Genomic DNA, 7,315 nt, shown 5'->3' with positions numbered 1-7,315 from the left:
TAGCACAGTTATTCACAATAGCTAAAATGTGGAAGCAACACTAGTGTCCAATGACAGATGAATGGGTACGCAAAATGTGGCATATCTGTACAATGGATTATTATTTAGCTTTAAAAGAGAAGGAAGGACATTTTGTTATATGCTACAACATGGATGAACCTTGAAGACATTATGTTAAGTGAAGTAAGCCAGTCACAAAAAGACAAATACTGTGTAATTCCACTTATAGGAGGTACCTAGAGTAGTCAAATTCAAAAAGAGACAGAAAGTAGAATGGTGTTTGCCAGGGGCTGAGAAGATGGGAAATGGGGAGGGAGTTAGTGTTTAATGGGTAAAGAGTTCCAGTTTTGCAAGATGAAAAGAGTTTTGGAGATGGATGGTGGTGATGGTTGCACAATATGAATGTACTTAATGCCACTGAGCAGTACGCTTAAAAATGGTAAGACGATAAATTTGACATTATATTTTTTACCACAATAAAAAATGTTTCATTTAAAGACACACACACCTCCCCATGCCAATCTTTTTTAGCTTTCCTCAGAAATATTTTTATTCAATTATATTTCATATATAGAAAATGCCTTTAATGGGAATTTTCCTGATGGTTTTAGAGACTGGATAATCATGAGGTTGGGCAGTATATATATTTCTACATTCATTGAATTCTTATTTCTTGAATGAGGGCTTTATGCAAGCCTCTTTTTAAAAAGATATTTGAGAGGTTGAACTAACTGCCCTTCAAAATCTCTTTATAAACCTGAGTTTCTATGATTCTCTGTGTTCTGCCATACTGATTACTTATGTAACCTGAGGTAAATCACTTAACTTTTCTGGGATTCAATTGTCTTGGTTGTTTTTCTAGTTCCAAAATTCTAAAAATTTTGGAGCTGAAGGATAATAATGATACATTACTTTCTTTATTGGACAATTGATTTCTTGAGCAGAAAAGGCTCCAAACAAGACATTAATTCTACAGAGAATATAGTAAAATTTAGATAAATTTTGGGAAGGCTATTATGGATCAGTGAGTTTCGGGATATTTTAAAAATAAATACAATCTCAAGCCCACAATTTGATTTTAAAGAAGATAACAGGGTAGCTGGGTAGAGAGTCATATTTCAATTAATAGGTAAGAATGACCAAGGCAAAACCTCAGTCTACTCACACCTGAATGAATACGGATTATGAATTAAAGGGACCCAAGATAATAGGGGTCTCTATTCAGCCTTGAATTTGCTTTTGTGGTTCTCCGAGATGTCTTTAGAGGCGAGAAAGTCAACTTACCTGATTGTTTTCTAAAAATAGAATGAAAAGGAATTTTCAAGTTTTTAAAAAATATTTTCTTAGCATACTGCAGTACATTTTCTGTAGTTACTCACAGTACTTTTAAAAATCTACAATGTATTGCTAGAACTCCAATAGAAACTTAGAAATCTTATGTGCTTTGCATGAAAGATGACAGCAAAAAATTATACAATTTTGGTTCATTTGCATTAAAATATTTTTACAACAGAGCATGGAATCCAATAATAAAACCCAGGGAAAATCATTTTAATTTTAGCAGAAAAATTAACACTAGCCTACCCTGCAACCTTATAATTAAAATCTGGTGGAATTCTTCTATAACCTTCCACTTGATTTGCCTCCTGCGTGGTGGGAAAGTGAGGGGAGGTTTTTCTATTCTTTTGAAAGAATGGTGTAGAAGAGTCCTTCTACAACCCCAGTGTCAGCAGGAGCAGCACACTGTTTGGTACTAGCTAAGACTGCCTTGCTTTCCCCCCAACCCCATTCCATGTACTGTTTGTTCTTTTCCTGAGAATTTCTGCAAATATTTTCTCGTAGTTACTTCTCCATTCCATAGTATAATTTATAGTTGTTTCTTTATTTCTGATCTAGCTTTGACCTAAACTTGAGCCATAACCCCTTCTTTTCTCCCCTGATTCACTTGTAAGAGTGTCTGGTTCATTCCCCCTGCTATAACAGAATACCTTAGACTGGGTAACTTATAAACAATGGAAATTTATTTCTCACAGTTCTGGAGATGGGGAAGTCCCAGCTCGTGGCGCTGACAGATTTGGTATCTGGTGAGAGCTGCTCTCTGCTTCCAAGATGGCACCTTGTTGCTATGTCCTCCCATCGTGGAAGAATGGAAGGGCAAAAACGCTCTCTGAAGCTTCTTATAGAAGGGCATAATCACCTCCCAAAGGCCCCACCTTCTAATGCCATCACCTCGGTGATTAGGTTTCAACATATGAGTTTTAGCAAAGAGGCAACATGTCCAGGCAAATGTCTACAGCCTTGTGTGGTAGATTTTACTGGAGATTGAAAGAATTGTGTGGGACCATACATTGCAGCGCCATTTAGAAAATATTCTAACATTGAATATTAGCTACTCTGGTCCTCGGAAAGTCCCTCGTCCATTTCCACTAACTTGGATTTCAGTGTCTTACCACATTGTTCAGCTTTCTCTCCTGCTGCTTCCCTGTCTCCCAGTTGTGACAAAAATTCCTTCTATTTTATTATTACAAAGAGCACTTCAGCTTCAGCACTTACCACCTCCTCCCTCATTCACACTTTGCATAGCTCAAAATTTATTAATGTGCTCTGCTAAAAAAAGCTTCATGCGTTCCAAGTGTCACCCTTCCTTCTCTAGCCTGCCCTTGTTACTTTCTGTAGGAGCAGGGAGAGAAATATGGAGTCTTATTTCCCCAGAGGTAACACTTAGAAGATATAAGACTTGGAAGACTTAGATGGGCAACATGATCCTTTCATGCCCTCGGAAGACATAAGCAGGTTCAGCTGATTTTGATTTTGAGTAATGATTGCAACAAAATCTCTGTTAGCACCCCCACTGTAGAGAGTTGGGAAATGCTAATTCAATAGAAGGGTCACTGAAAAAGGGCTCAGAAGACTGGGCTTTTACCTTGGTTCTGTCACTCACTAGTTGTGTGATCTTGGGAAGGTACTTGGCACTTCCCCGGGCCTGATGAGGAATCTCTAAATTCCTTGTCAATTCTATGAGTCTGTGACTTGTTTGAGAGTTCCCCTGGTGCCTAGTTCTTCTATAAATGCAGTCAAGGTTGGGATTTCCCCCTTCACGGGTGAGTAAACTTCCCCCACCTGGGGCTGTGCCCAGCCTCTCCCTGTTCAGCCATCTGGTCAATGCCTGCTGTTAGAAGCAGCAGAGGTTTTGCAGGCCAAGCTTTGGAGCCAGGTACAGGCACGTACCCTGGCTTTTCCTACTCAGAACTGAGGTTGTGTCATTTACTCTTAGAACCTGGTTTCCTTATTTGTGAACTGGTCATAATGATATCTACCTCAGAAGATTGTGTTTAGTACAATGACAGGCATGAAGCACTAAGTGAAGTGCCTGGCACATAGTAAGTGCCCAGTAAATGGATGATTATCATGTCTGCATAAGGGGCTAAGCAAGTGTCAGGCAGGTGCGTGCCATGTTCTTTCCGGGTCTGCTGAGGCTCCTGCATGTATGTGGTAGAGTGAGCTCAGGTTACTGCACAGGAAACTCCCAAACTTTGGTTTTGCTGAGTAGAAAATATAATTTGAGAGTGAGAGCTGAATGGTTTTGAGCAGCAGTTTTTTTCTTTTTTAGGCTGTGCAGAGGAAGAGGAAAGTAGATTGAAGAGGTGGGAGGAGAGAGGACTTTGAAAGAATAAACATGCCCATTTGGTTCAGTTTCTGCAATAGGATGAGCAACATGCATCCTTTCCCTTTGTTTCCAGCAAAATTAAAGTATTTAAGGATATGTGATCCTTTGGATCTTCTGTATTTTCCTCTTTTAGTACTTTAAAAAAGGATGAATTAATGCCTTTTGCAACAATTTGGATGGAACTGGAGATCATTCTCCTAAGTGAAGTATCTCAATAATGGAAAAACAAACACCACATGTACTCACTATAAATTGTAACTAACTGATGAGCACACATGTGCACAGAGGGAAGTATTGATAAATAAATATATATATATAAAATAATATATACAGCATTGTGGAATGAGATATATTTTTCGCACTTATCAAAGTTTGCAGTCCTGCTTTGAGGTGGGCACAGGTTTAAGGACAGAGTCTGTGTAAAGCAATCCTTCCACTCGGAGCATATATTCTGAAGATTTTAGGCAGAATTTAACTGTATGTAGTGACTCAGCCCTTGGGATTGGGTACTTATATATAATACTTTATCATCTAGGTTCTTGACGTTCACATCTGGCTTGAGCCTGGGAACCTATGAAAAACGGGACAGGTCTGCTGTTATTATGGACCTTGATCCATCTGGTCTGCATCTAGCAGTGATGTAATTTACTTACATAAACGTCTAGCTTCTGAAAGATCCCAAGCGGCATGGAACAGTGCCCTCTACTGGTCATGAGGGAAACATGCAGCCATGATCAAATCTTAAGGAAGCCCGCGGTTCCAACAGCCACAGTAAGCTGCTCAGTTGTCTGTAATGATCAAGGAACTGCTTGGAAGGTCAGCTGCTGGCAACTACAGCCAGTCTCAGTTGTAAATATTCACCAGGAGAAGCAAGACAGCCAGCCAACAGCAGCTTACCTCCCTTACAATTGCATATAGGCAGGCTCTGACCCCATGCTACATATGAATGTTCCCTTCCCAGTTTTCACTGCAAACACAGAAAAGCTGCTATTAGTTTTGCTCCTTACCAGAAAGATTTTTTTTTTTAGAGATGAGGGTCTTGCATATTGCCCAGTCTGGCCTTGAACTCCCGGGCTCAAGTGAGCCTCCTGCCTCAGCCTCCTGAATAGCTGGGACTACAAAGCGCATAGCCAGCATGCCTGGCTATAAAGACTTTTTAAAAACAGTGATGCCAACCATTGAAATTTGCCTTTAAAAGATCTCTGGTTTCGAGTACTATAAAATTAAAAATTGTAAACTACTTTAAGGAAGCACAGTTTATAGCTGTGATGAAATAAAAGCATATAAAGCAGCAGCAGTTTATTGTCAAAAGTTTTTTTATTTTATTTTATTTTTGAGAGAGAGTCTTGCTCTGTTGCCTGGCTAGAGTGCCATGGCATCATCATAGCTCACTGTAACCTCAAACTCCTGAGCTCAATCCTCCTGCCTCAGCCTCCTGAGAAGCTGCGACTACAGGTGTGCACCACCACACCCAGATAATTTTTTCTATTTTTTAGTTGCTCAGCTAATTTCTTTCTATTTTTAGTAGAGATGGAGTCTCGCTCTTGCTAAGGCTGGTCTCGAACTCCTGACCTCAAGTAATCCTCCGGCCTCAGCCTTCTAGAGTGCTAACATTACAGGTGTGAGCCACCATGCTCAGCCTATTGTCAAAAGTTAACACTGGCAAGGGATCAACCTTTCTTTTTCTTTTCTTCTTCTTTTAAAAATAAAACCATTTAAAATTCCACAGAATCTCCTTCTACAGTAATAATGTTACATAGTGAAAACCATTTTGCTGGCTTTCTCTGCCTTCTGGGACCGCTTTTTTTTTTTTTTTTGCTGGCTCTCTTTACCTTCTGAGCAGACATCTGTGATTTGTATTCGCACCCTCAGCAACTATATTCTGGGCGTGACTCCAAAGAATGCAATCAACATTTACCTTTACTTTAAACAACAGAAAGGGGAATCCTGTAGCTTTTAATCTGGCATTTTAGATTGGAGTCCTCTACAATCACTTTTGAACTGTTCTTAGCATTATTCCACTTAGCTACAGCAGAGAAAATATAGTGATGAATAATGAAATATTCATGAAAGGAAAAAAATTTTAAAGTTTTCTTAAAATAAATGATTCTAAAACCACAATGTGTGAAAGTACTTTTTTTTTTTTTTTAAATGATTCTGAGTTTCAAATTCATGAGTTTGGAGGGTGTGGATTTCTTGCTCTATCCTGTGGCAGGATGCTGATAAAATGGGAGGCTGCTGCATCTCATCTTTCTTTTCTGCCAAGAATGGAGTCCAGTTTGATGCTGCACTGGCCGCCCAGTGGAACAAACTGCCAGGTTCCATTGAATCGTAGAGGTCCACTGCCATTCAGCGTAGGAAGAAATGGTGTGAAAAACGCAGACCTTTATTGGAAACCCTCAAGGCATTGACGTGGTGTTGGGTATTCCCATTTAGGGTGACAGGGTCATGAGTAAATATCTCAGAGTTCTTTGTATTATCAGAATATGGGTGTTTGTGCATTAGAGTTTGATTTACTCTGAAGCCAGGTGTTATATTTACCAATTCCAGACAATTTGACAGATTAAGAAAGTTGTTCAATTGTTTTGGAACTTGTATTTGGTTACTTCCATTTGAGATATTCCCCTAGGACAGAAGATGCATTTAGTCTTTCAGTAAAGAATGGATTTGCTAATATGTGGTCAGCTTATTTTGTATGTGGCATGTCATTTTTCTCTAAGTCTAGCATGATCCATCTATCTGATGTCACCTTCTGTTGCACATAGACATGGGGAATTATTCCCTCCTTTAGTTTTCTATTGTAGGACTTAGCATGTACGCATGTGATATATCCGTCTCCCCTTCCGACCTTCTTGAGAACCGATATTATGTCTTCTTCATCTTTATATCCCCAAAACTACAGTACTAGGGATTTAACAAATGTTCTTTCTCCTTCCTTTCCCGTCTCCCCTCAAATTGTGAGCAATGTGAGCTCATCATTCTGAGAAATAATTATTTTGAAATGGAGAAGGCCTACACAGGCCAGTTGTTAGCAGATTAGAAAACCCACTTCTGAGCATAGAAATGAATGGTGGCTCTAACACTGCCTTTTAGTAAACCAATGTTCTTCTTCTCCAGGCACGGAAGTTCCAAAAGAGTGTGGAAAATTACCTGGAAGGAAAAGTGTGAGCCTTGGACCCTTCTTTGGGGGATATCATTGCGCCCTTTGAGTTTGAGGGTTGAGTCTTCAGAAGAAAAGACTCCTGTCCTCTGGAGGGGTGGATCTCCAGGGTGCAGCTGCCTTCCTGGACTGAAGGGCATCCTAGGCAGGCAGAAACTGGAATTGAACTTGATCCTCCAGGAATCTGACTCTGCAGTTAGCACTGAAGAATGGGGTCCACCCACCTCAGCAAATACACAGGGTGAACAGGTCCCGAACTACATTAAGGTAACCATATGCCCTGCTTTTCTAAAACAATCCTGTCTGATTTCTCTTGTCCGGGCATAATTATTAATAGTGTTCCTTTCTGGTCGGGCGCGGTGGCTCACGCCTGTAATCCTAGCACTCTGGGAGGCCGAGGCGGGCGGATTGTTTGAGCTCAGGAGTTCAAGATCAGCCTGAGCAAGAGCGAGACCCCGTCTCTACCAAAAATAAAAAGAAATTAATTG

This window comes from Propithecus coquereli, unplaced genomic scaffold (assembly GCF_000956105.1).
Source record: "Propithecus coquereli isolate 6110/MARCELLA unplaced genomic scaffold, Pcoq_1.0 Scaffold3, whole genome shotgun sequence".
NCBI classification, from domain to species: Eukaryota; Metazoa; Chordata; class Mammalia; order Primates; family Indriidae; genus Propithecus; species Propithecus coquereli.
This window is presented reverse-complemented; position numbering follows the sequence as displayed.